Consider the following 21,014-nt stretch of genomic DNA (forward strand, 5'->3'; position numbering starts at 1 on the left):
GTCTTTCCCGATACAAAGCGTAAGAAATGACGAACCTAAAATATTCAGTTTCCTAAACATACGTCACACACTGTCTCACTAGTAGGGACTAATTTACACTCTGGAAACTTCGAGTGAAAAAGGTTAGCATTTACTAAGTTAACTGAGCTACCAGAATCAATGAAAATAGAAATTTCACTGCCATTAGAAAATCCACGTACAATCGGCCTAGGTTCTGGTGATTCTAAGACCTGATTGCTCATTATCCTGTGTCCGTCTTCGAACTTATCTTGTGAAAATTCTGATGTTCGTTTGTGTACCTAGAACTTGCATCATGTGGAATTCTCCTGTCATATCTATTAAAACTACCCCGTGTTTTCCTTGAATATTCTCTACTCTTTGTGGCTGGGCAAAATCTCCATCCATGGTCTGAAGATTTGCAAGCTGAACAATATCTCACTCTGCAATTTGATTTACTATGTCCTATTTTATCACAATTAAAACAACAATTGTTGTTACTGATCTCTCTGAATTTTCCTCAATTCCACCCGTGCACATGATTACGCTCCTGCATCATTTCCTAGATTTGAGGAGTTCGCATTATTCTGTGGTTTTTGACACTGTAGCTGAAATCTTAGCACCTCCCTTCACAAAACTACTGTCTAGCGTTGGGCATTTTGATAGATTTTTGTTAACCTGTGCAAACATAAAGGATTCATCTGTGTCCTGATCAATTCTTTTATCAAAACTATCTGTAATTATATCTGGGACTGACGTTAAAAGGCAAGCAAAGTGTAGCAGTTTTTCAAAATTATCTAAAGAAATATTATTTCCATTTACCCATGTAGAGTTTATCATAGATTTCTTTATCTCACCTACTGCATCAAATAAGCGAGCACTGTACGCTATTAATGAATCATTACCCTTCCTAGTTCTAATAAGGGCACGCAAGTTCCGAACAATGCACTCGTGGTCAACTCCGCCATACGACCTGCGTAAGAATTCCTGAAGTTCTTTCCAAGTTTTACACTTTCTGAACCCGAAACCTCGTGCTCGTTCTCCAATGTCTCCTTTGTCTAGATCTAAAAAAGCCTTTGCTTCTCTCAAAGCATCAGCGCCACCCGTAATCTTCCTAGAATTCAAATAATTATCAACTGATTCAATAAATGTTTCTACATTCTGTGTTAATTTCCCATCAACTAGTCCCTTAAAATTTGTAATGCCTGCATTAAAATTTGTTAACTTATGGGTCACGACCTGCTGGGACGAGCTTGCGTTTGAGTCTTCCATTTTGCGCAAAATTCGGCGACCCGAGCGTAACAACATAAAAACAAAAAAAAAGAAAAAAAGAAAACGGGAGAACAACAAAAGGTTAAGCTTCTGCTAAAAAGAAAAACTGAAAATGGGGTTACTCAACACTCGGTCTGCCAACAGAAAACGGAGCTCTGTGCAACCTCTGACGTCACCATCCCGAAGACGAAGCAGAGAAAAAGACAGGCGTGATTTTTGTTGAATTACCACTTGCTTAATTAACTCACAATCGCCACTAATCACACTTATTTGGGTATTTCCTTAACCCCAAAATTGCTCTAGAGATCACCCAGATCTATTTCACAATTCCCCACTCCCAATACTCGAATAGAGACGGAAAAAAAAAGATTCCCCGTATTAAACAGTAATCACGACCCACTTATGACACTCGCTCTTTTAACACTGGTGATCATTCATCGCTCTCACGCCCAGTCACCTCAGGCCGTCTGTGCCTTGGGCATCAACGTTACCAATTAGTCTATTTAAAAAAAAAAAAAAAAAACCGACTAAAACTCTCACGCTGCTATTATTTCCACTTACACACTGACAGTATTTCTACTTAACTGCTAGCCACCAATTCTTCTGTTACAACTGTTTGGAAACAGATAAGAATGTTCCGGGTAGGAACATTACATAGCATACCGATTGGTCTATCTTCAGAGGCGGTGAAGGGTTCCGCCATTTTTTCCTCTCTTTTAACAGCGAATCTTTTCTCTCTCTCTCTCTCCCTCTCTCATGGCTTTCCTCTCTCTCTCTCTCTCTCTCTTACTCATAAAGATCTCTTTCGTTCTCGCATGGTTCTCTCTCACATTAAAGAAATGAAATGGGTCTATTATAAAGAAAACTCAATCTTTCCTACCAAAAATAGATTTATTATTTAAAGCAACCCAACAAGCAATAAATAAACAAAGCAAAGATTAAAATGCATCATAAATGAAATTGTCAACTAAGAAAACATCTAACTCAAGATTTAGTCTCAGTCCAACTAAAAATCTGGTTTGCGACTGTCTTTCTCTATGATCACACCAACATGATAACATCATGCTTTGCGCACAAAGTCATCACCACAACCACAACCATGACATCTGTCGAAAAAATGAACACAGATAATACTCCCAAAAATATACAAGTGCAAAAACATAATAATGAAAAGTCTAAAATGCATGAGTAAATAGCATACTGGTAAAATATAGAACACAATAAAATAGAATATTGAAATGGTAAAATGCTACATCCACTTCCCACACAAAATCAAAAATGTCTCTAAATATGGTAAAAAAAACATAAGTTCAAAAATGTCTTGAAATATGGTAAAAGACCATAAGTTCACACTTCACATAGAAAAACGAAGAGTCTGAACTGTACCTTATTCTGCCAATTCTAAGAGCTCGCCACACTCAAAGATAATGTCTTCACGATCCCGATCTAGGTCTGCTAATGAACGACCGAACTAATTTTTGGGCAGAATTAGACACAAAATCGAGATTCTATAACACACGAACTCTTGTACGCGCATAGCGACTTGGTCATATGACTCGGCCAACACCGCGTGTTCATCACATTAACTGCTGAGATGATCAACTATTTGCTGAATACAATCGATTCTGCAAGTGACGGCTTCAAGAGTACCATCTCGCAACCAAAAATTCTTCCATCACACTCTGTACCTTTTAACATTACGGCGGCCATATTTTCTGAAATAATTGTTTATGCTTCTGTTTGTTTATTGGTAATGTCTGTTTATCTGTATGGTTCTAGTAACTGAGATGTTATTTTGGTATAATTATTCATTACATTATTAGTATTAATAGTGTCCAGCAGTGTATGGCTCTGGTAATGGTTTCCACTACATTATTATTATTAATGGTGTCAAGCAGTGCATGCTCTGGTAATGATTTTCATTACATTATTGTTATTAATGGTGTCGAGCAGTGTATGGCTCTGGCAATGATTTTTATTACATTATTATTATTATTAATGGTGTCGAGCAGTGTATGGCTCTGGTAATGATTTTTATTACGTTATTATTATTAATGGTGTTAAGCAGTGCATGGCTATGGTAATGATTTTCATTACATTATTGTTATTAATGGTGTTGAGCAGTGCATGGCTCTGGCAATGATTTTTATTACATTATTATTATTAATAATGGTGTCGAGCAGTGTATGGCTCTGGTAGTGATTTTTATTACGTTATTATTATTAATGGTGTTAAGCAGTATATGGCTCAGGTAACTGTATTTTGAGATGCTTTTTGCATTAGTATTTTGATTGTGATTGTTCAAGTCACTTGTGGTCTTTAAGACTTGCTCACTCATTTTGACTGCTGCTGTTTTAACATTTATTAAATTGGTTATGTATGCCAAACCTGGACTCATTTTTTTTGTATATATTGTAAAGTACTATACATAATAAATTAGGATTAAAGTAACTTTTGTGGTTTTGTTTTGCACCCTCCTCCATGGTTTGTCTCTGGTCCTGCTGGTCATTTCAGTCCCATTCTATTTTTTTTTTTTTTTCAGAACATGTAGCATCTACTGCGGTTCATCACATGGGATAGAACTGACTGCGATTCAACACACTTGACTTTGATTACTGCTATACACGTGGTTAGTGAGTGCTTAAGTTTGCTTTATATAAGCATGTTAAATTACTGCAAACAACAAAAAGTAATTAAATGCTCGGATATCGCTACCTCAAACTACTATAGTTCCTACGAATAGTTAGGTTATGTCAAGGCAACTATGCCAAATTCCACTGAACATCTCTCGGTGAAAACTATCAGCTGTGTAGCTCTAAAGAATGGATCAGAGTAATGAGGATAACATATTCCATAAATGCGTAACGTGTTATCGAGACAACTGAAGTTAATGACTGTCACGGGTTAGTCAATCGAGGCAACGTGCTGTCCCAAGAGGATGGGTTCGAATTACCAGGAGCTAAAGCACAATTAAAATAAAGCACTGATTGTCCTAAGTACAACTAATCCGGTTTGCCAAAGGACCAAATTTGTGGAGATTTCTCGAACTCCTGTAAGACTAGGTTCCTTAGGTTAACGAGTCTCACAATAATAGATAATGCACGTTAGCACATGTATGATTGTTCCCATGAGGAACCCAAGTTAAGAGTTGATATAGATATGTATGTCTTAACTGCCTAGTATTAAAGGATAACTGGCTCAAAATACCATCTTAGTTGTATAGTTATGAGGACATAGTAATTCAAAGGTTTAATTGAAGGCACTTATGAAAAACTGTTACAGTTTTGCATTTATTGCAACAAGCTTTAACTAACGATGCAATTATTCCCAACAATAAATGACAGTGCAATTATTCACAAAACACAAAAGGATAAAGTAAATTCAAATCAGCACATGCCTGCCATTAATCACTAGTCTTAATGAAAGTATGATAACACAGCTCTATCCTGTGGACAATGAAATATTAGTAATAAAACAACTCATCTGATGGTCCAAGGAGAGAAGAGAGCGAGGTGTTGATTCCAACTGCTTTTATACCCTGTTGGAAGGGTATGATAGTCAACATGGAAATTGCAAATATCAAGTGAGGACTGACCTGTGACTTTACACAAATATAGGACGAAGGATGGGGCTTTCTTACAGTGACCTAAATTCCATAAACAATCAATCAATCATATATGCAAAGCCAGGATCTAGGATCAATAGGTGAGCATGAATTAATCGTAGTTTGGCAGACAAGGAGCACATGAATTTGGCGCGAACACGCATGATTTTATCATGAACACTCAAGATCTTGGCACCAACACAAATGATTTGGTGCCAATCTGAAAGTTATTTAGTTTCGATGCAATAAAAATATCCAAAGCACATGAAATAAATTGGGAATTACTTAACACAACCACACTACTTAACAAAATCAGTTAAGTGATACATACACTATTTACAAAATATATTTTCTTTTGTTGTATTCTGTGTCATATTTATCTACATCTGAAGTTCTTAGAGTATGTCTAGAATATTGAAAATCTTTAATCCAAAATATATTTTAATCAGAATACAAAATAAAGACAGCTGTGGGTAATTGACTCAGCCCTTGACCTTTCTCTCTTTCTCAGCCCTTGGGATAATTATATTTTACTTATTACTAGTTTTCATGTGTTATTTACCTTTATCTGAAATTCTGAAATATTTAAAAAAATCTGATAATTGGATGTGCACATTACTTTTTACAAGTTTTGAGTTTTATTTTTTCTTTATCTGAACTTATGAAAATATATCATACCCTCATTCATGTCCAGTTTAATATTATTTATTTGCACACTATTTTTACAACTTTTAAGTTTCATCACCACTTTGTTGCATCATGCGGCATGACAAGGGGACTTTTGACAGTTGTCGTGACTCGACTGCATAGGTGCTGGGCAGCCTTGCACATCCTCCATCACTAGGCGGACGTCATCAAACTCGGCGACTCAGTTAGGAATCATGCTGACTGTTGTAGACTTTGGTCATCCCTAGGGCGTAAAGGGTCGTAATTCAGCTGTTACGACAGTCGCGGGCTGAATCGCCAATGTGTGACCCAGGCATAACTGTCATAGATATTATAGTATTTTAGTGGCACACGATGATTCACAGGTAATATGTTTACCTCTTAAGTCAGATTATATTGATATCTAAAATTGTAAAATTGTTCAATAACAAACTAAAACATACGTTTGCTTGTTATCAATTATGTTCCTTATTACGTTAATCATGTTGTGATATACGTAGAAAACTACAAAAAAAAAGGGAACAAATAAAATTCATAGGAAGCATTATTTCCTGAACACTGATACACAAACTGATCAATTTAAATCTTGGACATTAAAAAATATAATAATAATAATAATAAAACAAGTCCACCTCCCCACTAGTTTGTGGATTCAGTGAGAATCCTGATGATGAACTGCTTTGGCTAGCTTTTCTACATTTGTCTCATCAGTGCTTCCCTATATATATATATATATATATATATATATATATATATATATATATATATATATATATATATATATATATATATATATATATATATATATATATATATATATATATATATATATATATATATATATATATTGTAGTGAATTTCCGTTTTTCCTGATGTTAACCTCTTTCTTTTTAGTTGTCACTTGTGATCGAAAAATTATTCTATGCCTCAATGGTTACCGTAGGATAGATACAACCATAAGTACAATCAAAGTATATTACTCACTTCTCACTATAAATAGTGGCACAATATCACAATACTTTATATTAGGAAACAAGTATTCACCACCTAAGGTTATGGAGGTCTCCTCTTACTGAAGCATGAAAAGCTGTTAAGTCACTTTTCCCAAGGATCAAAAATAAAAATAACAAGTAATTTTACAATAATTCACTAGCGGTGCTAGGAAAACAAGGACTAAAATTGAAGTCTGGAGACAAAACCCAACAACAGATGGTGGTGGTGGAGGCTTAATATAAAGGTGACAATTACAAAGATGTCAGGACATGACATTCCTCCCCCTTTTGAGTAAAATTACTATCCAAGACTATTTTAAGAATATAACTAAAAAGATTGAGATTTATACAATTCAAGCTTAATGTCTCTCAACTCCTAGGGAGTCGAGGTTGACGCGATAGGGCATCGGCGATGGTGTTCTGTGATCCTGAGATTTTCCTCACTTCGATGTTAAATGAGGAGAGGATGCTAGGACCATCTGAGGAGTTTCTGGTTGGTGAACTCATGCGGTGGAGGAAACTCAGAGGCATGTGGTCAGAGTAACAATAACATTGTCTAGGCCTTCCAGATACGGATGGAAATGTAGCACCGTGTTTGATTATATTGAATAATTCTTTTTCTACTGTAGCCCATCTGAGTTGTGCCCCTTTGAAGAATCCAGAATTATAGGCTATGGACAAGAGTCTCTCCAACAGAGGCAAGGAAGAAGCACCATCACTCAGGATTTCCTGTAAAAGAACACCACCAAAACCGATGTTGCTGGCATCTACCTGAAGAAAAAAAGGTTTGGTGAAGTCAGGAGCTTGTAGAAGTGGCTTGGAAATCATAAATAGTTTTAGCTGATCAAAGTCTTTTAGACTTGTATGGCCTAGTGGATAACGCCCTTGCTTTCCACCTGAGAGACCTAGGTTCGATCCCGACGTGAGTCAGAAATTTATTTCTGTTCCAAACGTGATTGTGTGTTGATGATTTCTATCTTATTCACTCAGAATGGATAATTCAAATGAAATGCTGTCTATTGGGTCATTGCTGAGTCGGGAAGTTGGGGAAAACTCGCTGGTATGCAAGCAGTTAGCTTGCCCAGGTAATTCCTTGGGTGCAGTTGTTCTCAGGTTCCAACTTCTTTTAGACTTGTATGGCCTAGTGGATAACGCCCTTGCTTTCCACCTGAGACCTGGGTTCAAATACGACGTGAGTCAGAAATTTATATATATATATTATATATATATATATATATATATATGTATATATATATGTGTGTATATATATATATATATATATATATACATAGGCCTATATATATATATACAGAGGGTGCGGCATAAGTAGCGCCCTTTGTTTAAGTGGAACAAAATTAAAGCCTTTTTGATTATCCTTTACTTTTTCGAACATGAATGTATTGCTGCGGGTTAATAGATTAATATAATATATTAAAAAAATTAATATAATGCTTATTTGGTTTAATAATGTTCAATACAAATACTAATTGCTAACTCTGCAGAAAGTCGCCTACTGGATTTTTGAGGAGAACGCAGCAACGATTCTTGTAGTTCATTGGACTTTTCTAAGCTTGTTACAACAACTGGCCTACCCGCTCTTTAAGCATCACTTACAGTTCCTGTGGATTCAAATTTTCTAATCAAGCTTGTGATATTTCGGCTTTGCACCCTTGGGATGTTAAATTCAGCTGATAACAATCTTGCGGTCTCAGCACCATTTTTACTGTTTTGATAGTACAATTGAATTGCTTTTAGTCTCTGTTCCTTTGTTAATCTCATGGTTGTATAAAATATCTGAAAAATGAAGATTTAGCAAATTAATTAAAAGAAAATAATAAAGAAAATATACATTATAAGATATAAAATTAAAAAGGCGTTACTTATGCCATACCACCTGTATATCTATATATATATATATATATATATATATATATATATATATATATATATATATATATATATATATATATATATATATATATATATATATATATATATATATATATATATTATATATATATATATATATATATATATATATATGTATACATTGTCATGTCTGACATCTTTGTAATTGTCACCTTTATATTAGCCTCCACCACATGCCATCTGTTGTTGGTTTTGTCTCCAGACTTCAATTTTAGTCCTTGTTTTCCTAGCACCAGCTAGTGAATTATTGTAAAATTACTTGTTATTTTTATTTTTGATCCTTAGGAAAAGTGACTTAACGACTTTTCATGCTTCAGGTCAGAGGAAGCTCCATAACCTTAGGTGGTGAATACTTGTTTCCTAATATAAAGTATTGTGATATTGTGCCACTCTTTATAGTGAGAAGTGAGTAATATACTTTTGAGTTGTACTTGTGGTTGTATCTATCCTCGGTAACCATTGAGGCATATAATAATTTTTCGATCACGGTGACAACTAAAAAAGAAAGAGGTTAACATCAGGAAAAAACGGAAATTCACTACAGTGGGGGCCTGACCGGGATATGAAGTGATATGAAGTGATTTAAGCTCGTTAGTGTAGTGATCGAATTTTGTGAATTTCCGTTAATGTACAATCAATAGTAATACCTCCACCGTTGTTGAGCTCTCCCTTCTGCGATCAAGGTGCAATTGTATCGTCATGAGTAAGTATTACTGATAGTTTGGAGGAAGTGCAGCGCAAGGAATCGGTACTTAGTCGCCGTTCTGTTGCCTTGACGTTGCCGACTATCGCTTTTTTGCGTTCCTTAAGTCACCCCAGACGTATTAGAATGCTTCTGGATTAAATTCCTTCATAGGGTACTCATCCCCTCTTGCCGATTGTTTGGAGGAAGTGCAGTGCAAGGAATCGGTACTTAGTCGCCGTTCTGTTGCCTTGACGTTGCCAACTATTGCTGTTGCGTTCTTTAGTCACCCCAGACATACTGAACCACTTAGGATAACCACCCTCTCATCATTCAGGATTAATTTCCTCAGGGATTACTGTCCCTCTTTTACAGAATACGAGAACCCAGGAACGTGTTTTCCTAGTGCTTTAAATGAGTTTTGTGAAGGTGACTTTGTACAACCTCGGTGTACATTCCTTAGTGTATTTTGCATAGTAAAGTGATAGTTTAGTGAAAGTGACGCTGTGCAACCTCCAGTGTATGTTAATTAGTGGTTCTTGTATACTTAAAGTGAGTTTTTGTGAAAAGTGGCGTTAACTAGTGCATCGTCGCGTGCGATTAGTGATAGTTTCGTAAAACTTAGTGACGTGTCTTGTTTCTGTGCTTTCGTTAGGGTAACGTTCAGAGGCAGTTCGGTGAAATCTTTATTGACTATTAGTATATATTTCTTTAAAGTGGTAATATATTCATACCCGTGACAGTAAGTGTTAGTGATTCGGTGATTTATTGACCTAGTGATTAGTGATTCGGTGATTTATTGACCTAGTGCTTAGTGATTCGGTGAATCAACCATATAGGGATAGAGATTTAATACTTCTGCGGTTTAGCCATTGGTGATTCAGTGGTTTAGCGACAAAGTGATGCAGTGATTCGGTGACAGTGACTCGGAAAGTGCTCGTAGTGGACCAAAAGTGCTTTTTGTGATCCACCATGTCTTTCAACATGGAGAAGTTTTTGAGGACCTCAGGGCACCTCTTATTGTTGAAAGATGCCAAGAAAAACGACCTCTCTCCTAAAGATTGCTGAGCAAGCAGGTATTCCTGTATTGCCCTCCATGGTGAAAGCGGAACTGCTGGGTAGAGTTTTGGATTTCCTGGTAGCCAAAGCTTCCGTTTCATCAGAAGAAACACTTCCCTTCGGCCACTTACATTAGGGGGAGAGGCGTAGCTGAGGCTATAGAGGATCCAGAATTGGTGAAGCTCAAGTTGCAGCTTGAATTGGGAGAGAGAGAAAAAGGCAGCTCATCAAGCTGAATATGAGCAGAAAGAAAGGATGATAGCCTTGGAACGACAGGAAAGAGAAGAAAAAGATGGAGAGATGGAGAGACAGCTAGCCAATATCAGGTTGGACGAGAAAGGCAAAGAGAGAGAGCTTGGCGAATGTTTTTCCCTCACTAAGAGCTCTTAAACTACTACCCCGTTTGATGAAAAAGAACCAGGCGTGTTCTTTGGTATTTTTGAGGACACAGCCACAACCTTGCATTGGCCAGAAGAACAATATGTTCTACTCATTCGGAGTGCACTGAAAGGCAAGGCTGCTCATAGCTTCGCAAATGTTAGAGGAACGAGATTACTGTCCTGATGAAAGCTGTCCTTGATGCCTATACCATTACAGGTGAAGGGTATAGACAAATGTTCAGGAACTCCATAAAAGGAACCACTCAAACTTATTTGGAATTGTTTCAGGTCAAATTAAAACAGTTTAAAAAATGGCTAGAATCTGAAAACATAACTGCCTTTGAACAATTACAGAACTTAATGGTACTAGAGGAGTTTTTGAGGAGAATTCTGCCAACATTTCTATGTACATCAGAGAGAACGGCAGGAGAAGGAGGGAAGAAAGCGGCTCTTCTTGCTGATGAATATCACCTCATCCATAAGGTCAAGAAACATAACTCTACAGATCAGGCAAGTATAAATATTTATTGTTCCTTCTGTAAACAGAAGGGACATGCCATAAAAGACTGTCCTAACCTTTGATGTCAATTTTCTAAGGTTATGCAGCCTTCTCAGCAAACAGCAGGGAACAGACCAGAGACTACTCAGAGCAAAAGCCAAAGAAGGATTGCTCTCCATTGTTCTCAAGTCACAAATGACTTCTCGTATTTCCTTTGCTCTGGTACTGTCAATAATTACCCTATAAAGTTGTTAAGGGACACAGGATCGTCACAAACTATAGTAAGTGGTAAATTGAAACCTCTGACCCAGCCTACTAATAAATATGTTACCATCACTGATTTATCCAGTAAATTAGTGTTACCTGTAGAAGTTAATATGTATATAGATTGCCCTTAGTTTACTGGAAGAACCGAAGTAGCCTCTTTACTGGATAGAGATTTGCCTTGTGAGAAAGCTGATATTCTGCTAGGAAATTATTTGGCTGAAGGAACTGTCTTACCTAATCTCATTATTTCTCAACCAGTGTGTGTTATAGAAAATGAGCAGAACCAACAGGAAGTTCTACCTTGTCAAAGCCACCACTCGTTCTACTTCCACTTAAGCTGCAATTGAGCTCCCACTGATGACTTGACACCTCAAACTCCTCACAACGAGCTTAGCAGACTTTGTTGGTCTCCATCATGATGATTTCGTCAATCTTCAGAGATCAGATGATAGCCTTAAGAATTGCTTCAGCAAGATTAAAAATCCCTCAGATGAGAGCCATAAGTTACCCTTATTTTATCTAGAGAATAATATCCTCATGCATCATTACAGGTCTCCTACACTGACTGACAAAGACTCGTGGCGTGACTGTCATCAACTGGTTGTACCTGGCAGCCTCCGATCTTCAATCATGAAATTAGCCCACTCTGCTGAGAGTCATCTAGGCGTCACGAAGACATACAGGCGCCTCCTAGAAGATTTCTACTGGCCCAGAATGAAGATGGACGTAAAGAGTTTCGTAGAGAGGTGTCATGTGTGCCAAGTTACCGGAAGGCCTAATGAAAAGATACCACCAGCCCCTCTAGTGCCCATTGTGGTCCCTAATACACCTTTTGATAAAATAATTATAGATTGTGTTGGGCCTTTGCCAAAAACTAGCCGGCGTAATGAATATATACTAAGTGTTCTTTGCCCCACTACTAGGTTCCCTCTAGCATTTCCACTTAAAAATATCTCTGCTAGAACCATTATCCAACAGCTGATTAAAGTTTTTACATTGTTTGGTTTTCTAGGGAACTTCAATGCGACAGAGAGGTACCAACTTTACCAGTACATTGTTCCAGAGTGCTCTCCATCAGTTTAACATCTTTAATGTTCTCTCTTCAGCCTATCATCCTCAGTCCAATGGGGCCTTAGAAAGAGTACTTCAGACTCTTAAGAATTTGCTACGACGCTACGGAATGGAAACGGAGAAGGAATGGGATGAAGACCTAGACTTACTTCTGTACATACTTCGTAGCGTACCAAATGAGTCTACAGGAGTTTCTCCATTCGAGATGATGTTTGGACGAAGACCTAGGTCCAACCTAAGCATGATAAAAGAACAGATACTGAAAGGTTCTAGGAAAGAAAATCAGGTAAGCCTTCCCCAATACTTGAAGACCTTGGAGGAGAAGTTGTTGTATATCCATGCCTTCGCTTGAAAGAACTTGCAGCATGCTCAAGAGCTTATGAAGGATAGATATGACAAGAAGGCAAAGGTAAGAGAGTTTAAGTGTGGAGATAAGGTGCTGGTATATCGCTGCATACCTGGCTCCTTGAGAGAGAAATTCATGGGACCTTATGAGATTATCAGGCGGACCACAAAAACAAATTATATTATTGCAACTCCTGACAGACGTAAGTCTACTCAGCTTGTACATGTGAACTTGATAAAACCCTATCATGAATCTTCCACAGGTATAGTTAATCATGTAATTCATGACTTTAAATCTGCCAAGCAGAGTTTTCACTAACGCCTCTTAATCATAGGTCACAGAATGAGATGCAGAATGAGGTGCAGACTCCTACCCGAAGTTGGTACAGAGGTGAGCCATGAGGATGACGAGACTGATTTCAGTGTGAAGTCTACTTTGTCTTGGAAGGACATGAACAATTCGGAAATTCTAAAGTCCCTTCCACAGTTCCTAGACTGTTCACCCACTCAAAAAGAAAAGACTTGAGTGTACTCATTGCAAGTATGCATCAATTTGTTCAGATAGGCCTGGAAGTTGCACCAAAAGTAAAGCATGATGTGGTACTAGAACCTAATACAAAACCCCATCAGACAATCTTTTTACAGGGTATCTCATCGCCATCTGCCTATCTTGAAACAGGAAGTGGAATACTTACTGGAACATAACCTCGCCAAGCCCAGTACATCCCCATGGGCTTCTCCATGCATTCTGGTAAGGAAAGCCAACAATACCTACCGCATGTGTACTGATTATAGAAAACTTAATTTAAAGACTGTAAAAGACTCTTACCCGTTGCCCAGAATAATTTATATAATAGATTCTGTCAGTAATGCCAAATATTTAACTCATAGACCTGCTGAAAGGCTACTACCAGATTAAGCTAACAGAAAGGGCCAAAGAAGCTTCAGCATTCATCACTCCTTTTGGTTTATTTGAATATAATGTATTGCCATTTGGCCTAACCAATGCCCCAGCTACATTTCAGAGGACTATGCAAAGACATCATCAGGGGACTCCCCCCATGTATATGTGTACCTGGACGACATTGTCGTAGCAACCACTACCTGGGAAGAACACCTGAGAATACTAACTTCCCCTCTTGAAAGATTAAGAGAGGCAAACTTGACCATCAACCTTGCAAAGAGCTCCTTTGGTAAAGGTCAGGTAACTTATCTTGGTCACATCATAGGCAGTGGCACTATTGTTCCTAAGGATGTGAACATTTGTGCCATCCAGGAATATCAGAACCAAGGAATAGGAAAGAGCTTAAGACATTTTTAGGCATGGTGTCATACTATTCCCGATTTTGCCCAAACTTTTCAATAATCACTGCTCCACTTTTGCTCTAACTTCAACCAAAGTACCTTTTAAGTGGACATGTAATCATAACAGGGCCTTTGATCAGCTAAAACTATTTATGATTTCCAAGCCACTTCTACAAGCTCCTGACTTCACCAAACCTTTTTCTTCAGGTAGATGCCAGCAACATCGGTTTGGTGGTGTTCTTTACAGGAAATCCTGAGTGATGGTGCTGCTTCCTTGCCTCTGTTGGAGAGACTCTTGCCCATAGCCTATCATTCTGGATTCTTCAAAGGGGCACAACTCAGATGGGCTACAGTAGAAAAAGAATTATTCAGTATAATCAACACGGTGCTACATTTCCATCCATTATATGGAAGGCCTAGACAATCTTATTGTCTACTCTGACCACATGCCTCTGAGTTTTTCCTCCACGTGCGAAGTTCACCAACCAGAAACTCCTCAAATGGTCCTACATCCTCTCCTCATTTAACATCGAAGTGAGGAAAATCTCAGGATCACAGAACACCATCGCCCGATGCCCTATCGCGTCAACCTCGACTCCTAGGAGTTGAGAGACATTAAGCTTTGAATTGTATAAATCTCAATCTTTTTAGTTATATTCTTAAAATAGTCTTGGATAGTAATTTTACTCTCAAAAGGGAGGAATGTCATGTCCTGGCATCTTTGTAATTGTCACCTTTATATTAAGCCTCCACCACCGCCATCTGTTGTTGGGTTTTGTCTCAGACTTCAATTTTAGTCCTTGTTTTCCCTACTTTCGCTAATGAATTATTAATAAAATTACTTATTTTTATTTTTGATCCTTGGGAAAAGTGACTTAACAGCTTTTCATGCTTCGGTAAGAGGAGACCTCCATAACCTTAGGTGGTGAATACTTGTTTCCTAATATAAAGTATTGTGATATTGTGCCACTATTTATAGTGAGAAGTGAGTAATATACTTTTGATTGTACTTATGGTTGTATCTATCCTACGATAACCATTGGAGGCATATAATAATTTTTCGATCACAAGTGACAACTAAAAAAACAAAAAGGTGTTAACATCAGGAAAAATGGAGATTCACTACAATATATATATATATATATATATATATATATATATATATAGACAAGCACTGATGAGACAAATGTAGAAAAGCTAGCCAAAGCAGTTCATCATCAGGATTCTCACTGAATCCACAAACTAGTGGGGAGGTGGACTTGTTTTATTATTATTATTATTATTATATTTTTAATGTCCAAGATTTAAATTGATCTGTTTGTGTATCAGTGTTCAGGAAATAATGCTTCCTATGAATTTTATTTGTTCTCTTTTTTTTTTGTAGTTTTCTACGTATATCACAACATGATTAACGTAATAAGGAACATAATTGATAACAAACAAGCGTATGTTTTAGTTTGTTATTGAACAATTTTACAATTTTAGATATCAATATAATCTGACTTAAGAGGTAAACATATTACCTGTGAATCATCGTGTGCCACTAAAATACTATAATATCTATGACAGTTATGCCTGGGTCACACATTGGCGATTCAGCCGCGACTGTCGTAACAGCTGAATTACGACCCTTTCGCCTCTAAGGGATGACCAAAGTCTACAACAGTCAGCATGATTCCTAACTGAGTCGCCGAGTTTGATGGCGTCCGCCTAGTGATGGAGGATGTGCAAGGCTGCCCAGCACCTATGCAGTCGAGTCACGACAACTGTCAAAAGTCCCCTTGTCATGCCGCATGATGCAACAAAGTGGTGATGAAACTTAAAAGTTGTAAAAATAGTGTGCAAATAAATAATATTAAACTGGACATGAATGAGGGTATGATATATTTTCATAAGTTCAGATAAAGAAAAAATAAAACTCAAAACTTGTAAAAAGTAATGTGCACATCCAATTATCAGATTTTTTTAAATATTTCAGAATTTCAGATAAGGTAAATAACACATGAAAACTAGTAATAAGTAAAATATAATTATCCCAAGGGCTGAGAAAGAGAGAAAGGTCAAGGGCTGAGTCAATTACCCACAGCTGTCTTTATTTTTGTATTCTGATTAAAATATATTTTGGATTAAAGATTTTTCAATATTCTAGACATACTCTAAGAACTTCAGATGTAGATAAATATGACACAGAATACAACAAAAGAAAATATATTTTGTAAATAGTGTATGTATCACTTAACTGATTTTGTTAAGTAGTGTGGTTGTGTTAAGTAATTCCCAATTTATTTCATGTGCTTTGGATATTTTTATTGCATCGAAACTAAATAACTTTCAGATTGGCACCAAATCATTTGTGTTGGTGCCAAGATCTTGAGTGTTCATGATAAAATCATGCGTGTTCGCGCCAAATTCATGTGCTCCTTGTCTGCCAAACTACGATTAATTCATGCTCACCTATTGATCCTAGATCCTGGCTTTGCATATATGATTGATTGATTGTTTATGGAATTTAGGTCACTGTAAGAAAGCCCCATCCTTCGTCCTATATTTGTGTAAAGTCACAGGTCAGTCCTCACTTGATATTTGCAATTTCCATGTTGCGACTATCATACCCTGCGGGTATAAAAGCAGTTGGAATCAACACCTCGCTCTCTTCTCTCCTTGGACCATCAGATGAGTTGTTTTATTACTAATATTTCATTGTCCACAGGATAGAGCTGTGTTATCATACTTTCATTAAGACTAGTGATTAATGGCAGGCATGTGCTGATTTGAATTTACTTATCCTTTTTGTGTTTTGTGAATAATTGCACTGTCATTTATTGTTGGGAATAATTGCATCGTTAGTTAAAGCTTCGTTGCAATAAATGCAAAACTGTAACAGTTTTTCATAAGTGCCTTCAATTAAACCTTTTGAATTACTATGTCCTCATAACTATACAACTAAGATGGTATTTTGAGCCAGTTATCCTTTAATACTAGGCAGTTAAGACATACATATCTATATCAACTCTTAACTTGGGTTCCTCATGGGAACAATCATACATGTGCTAACGTGCATTATCTATTATTGTGAGACTCGTTAACCTAAGGAGCCTAGTCTTACAGGAGTTCGAGAAATCTCCACAAATTTGGTCCTTTGGCAAACCGGATTAGTTGTACTTAGGACAATCAGTGCTTTATTTTAATTGTGCTTTAGCTCCTGGTAATTCGAACCCATCCTCTTGGGACAGCGCGTTGCCTCGACTGACTAACCCGTGACAGTCATTAACTTCAGTTGTCTCGATAACACGTTACGCATTTATGGAATATGTTATCCTCATTACTCTGATCCATTCTTTAGAGCTACACAGCTGATAGTTTTCACCGAGAGATGTTCAGTGGAATTTGGCATAGTTGCCTTGACATAACCTAACTATTCGTAGGAACTATAGTAGTTTGAGGTAGCGATATCCGAGCATTTAATTACTTTTTGTTGTTTGCAGTAATTTAACATGCTTATATAAGCCTAACTTAAGCACTCACTAACCACGTGTATAGCAGTAATCAAAGTCAAGTGTGTTGAATCGCAGTCAGTTCTATCCCATGTGATGAACCGCAGTAGATGCTACATGTTCTGAAAAAAAAAAAAAAAAAAAAAAATAGAATGGGACTGAAATGACCAGCAGGACCAGAGACAAACCATGGAGGAGGGTGCAAAACAAAACCACAAAAGTTACTTTAATCCTAATTTATTATGTATAGTACTTTACAATATATACAAAAAAAAAATGAGTCCAGGTTTGGCATACATAACCAATTTAATAAATGTTAAAACAGCAGCAGTCAAAATGAGTGAGCAAGTCTTAAAGACCACAAGTGACTTGAACAATCACAATCAAAATACTAATGCAAAAAGCATCTCAAAATACAGTTACCTGAGCCATGTACTGCTTAACACCATTAATAATAATAATGTAATAAAAATCATTGCCAGAGCCATACACTGCTCGACACCATTAATAACAATAATGTAATGAAAATCATTACCAGAGCATGCACTGCTTGACACCATTAATAATAATAATGTAGTGAAAACCATTACCAGAGCCATACACTGCTGGACACTATTAATACTAATAATGTAATGAATAATTATACCAAAATAACATCTCAATTACTAGAACCATACAAACAGCATTAATAGATAAACAGACATTACCAATAAACAAACAGAAGCATAAACAATCATAAATAATAAATGATAAACAACAACATGAAATTACTCAGGGTAACACCGATAAACGCAATATTAATCTCTGTAGAGATAACACGATAGACCCAGCTGTCAAGAAGGATGAATGCAATCAGACGAACTCCTGTGAAGACACCTAAGCAGCCGCCAACTGCTCAACTGGAACAGTCATCAACACAGATGAATTACAGGAGGAACGTTGAAGCAGCATGTCTGCTGCTATATAGGAAGATCCACAGAAGACTATGATTTAGCTATCCCACCAACCTTCAGTCGATGAGGCCAACAGGTAAGGAATACCTGCTGTTGTTCCAACAAAGGCTCCTTGTTGCTAAAGCTGCCGAGAACCTGACTCGCTGCCAAGCTAAAGCCGACTGACTCTGTCTAAAACAAGGCGACGGATGTCAACTCACCACACCACAAACAAACAGAACAGGTAAAACGAGGGAACAATCAAAATAAGATTGCTCCACTAAAACCACTGCAAAACCTAATACAAGTAAGTAACCTATTCATTCTTGTGTCCATTGATGAATTACTATCTCGTTCATCATGTCTTGCTCTTATATGCAAGCACCTTGACTCGAATCCGAGCTCAATGCTATCGACTCCTTGTTAGTCGACTCACAAATAGACTCACTATAGACAATCGCAGGGTAATCTTACACATGTGTTTAAATCTTTTACAGAACAGCGGGAAACATGGCTGCCCAGTGCATCGTCTCAAGCCTATGGAGATGTTTATCAAAAGCATGCTACTGCTCTAAACCAGAGAACAACTAATACAAATTACAAACTTTGCTGGCAGACTAGAATCTCTCACCAACTTGCAGACATTGAGTTCAAGCAATTCATTGTCCCATAAGTTACCTAGCTTAAGTTTACCTCAATTTAGCGGTGTCACTACCAAGTGGACAAATTTTTGGGATCTTTTTAAGGTCAAAGTACATGATAAATCTGACACTGATGATGTCGTCAAGTTCACATATCTCATGGGAGCTCTCAAGGGAGAACCTTTAAGTCTAGTTAGAACACTTCCAGTTTGAGCCTGATAACTATAAAGTTGCCATTACTTTCTTGAAAGACAAATACCAGAATAATAATACATTGATTGATACCTTAAACTTCAGAATCTCAATCAACCAGTGCATAAGAATGCCAAGATGTTTGTGTTTCGAGTAACATATAAAACTATTCTTGCCCAGTATGAACATATCACATCATGTCCTCCAGAAGAACATATTGTATTAAATTTGATTTATTCTAAGTTGCACAAAGTCACGAGGACTTTCGTTCAGAATTGCCTCCAGAAGCTCGAATTCTCATTGCAAGAGCTAGTCTTTGACAAAGAATTTTTTTCTCAATCATTTGATCAGCAGAACAAAGTTAGCATGAAGCAAGCAGTTACCCACTAGAATGAAGTAGGCCTACATTGCGGTAAGGGTAACGGGAAACCATTACTTGCGAAAGACAGCCACTGGAATCAGAAATCTTATTCTAGATGCCAGTTGTGCCAACAACCTCATACAGTTCTTAATTGTTCTATGTATCTCAGTCTTAAATCACGCTCAGATCATGCTACAGAAGTTAAATTATGTCTCAATTGCTTAAGAGCCGGTCACATGGTAAAAGATTGCCAAAGTAAAAGTAATTGTAGAAATTGCAAAGGCAGGCATCATTCAGTATTGTGTTGAGCTCAGCAAGTTCAGAATCCCCTGCCGGCACCGGCGCCAAATGCACAAAATCACTTACCGCAGCAACCACGTGTCCTTTCTCAGACACAATCACATGCTCTTCAAGCATCTCCTCCCGCTCCTAATACCTGCAACTCAAACCAACCTATTGGGAATAATGCTGTCATAAATGCTGTATCATCGCAGTCGAGCCTTCCGGCTTCAGCCATTCCTACTGCTACTGTAGGAGTAAGTAGTAGAGGTCATAAATTAACCACGCGTTGTTTTTTTGATACAGGATCCCAGAAATCCTTCATGTCATCAAAATTAGCGGCTAAGCTGAATCTAGATATCTGAGAAGCCATTTCTCTCAAACTTAATGTGCTCGGGCAAGACAAACAATCCATTCAATGTCCTGTTGGACGAGGTGTAGTTTCCTTGGGCAAGGTTAAGTTAAAAGGGAGATTCTTAGTTCACGATAAAGTAGAAACTAAGGTCTTAACGCCTGGTCTCAAAACGTTGTCTGAGAATTAACACGTAAGGGTATAAAACTCGCTAATAGGCATATCCAATCTGATAAATTACAAGACAGAAATTGTCATTGGTTCAGAATATTTAGCTAAATTCATTGTAGGCCAACGTAAGTTTATGGGAGTCAATGTCTTTATTAGTAGTGGTGGAGCTATTCCTTTTGGACCTATTACTAAATGGGCTTCAAACAAGCCAAATCCAGAGTTTGATTATGTGGCTACTCAGGCACAATTCGCACTCTGTGTGAAAACAATAATAAATTCAGAATCCGATTTGTCACGCCTTTGGGAACTAGATCAGGTTGGACTTAGCAATGAGAAATTCACACCTTCAGAATCGAAAGCTACTGAGCTCGTTACACAATCTATCGAAAGAATTGATGATAGACAAATGGTAAGGTTGCCTTTTAAATCGGAGGCAAGGCCTCCTCCTAACTTCCGTGTTGCCAAATCTCAACTCGACTCACTTTCACTCAGAGAAAGATATGCAGGAGTCATTGATAAAAATA

This window comes from Macrobrachium rosenbergii, chromosome 14 (genome assembly GCF_040412425.1).
Source record: "Macrobrachium rosenbergii isolate ZJJX-2024 chromosome 14, ASM4041242v1, whole genome shotgun sequence".
Classification (NCBI taxonomy): Eukaryota; Metazoa; Arthropoda; class Malacostraca; order Decapoda; family Palaemonidae; genus Macrobrachium; species Macrobrachium rosenbergii.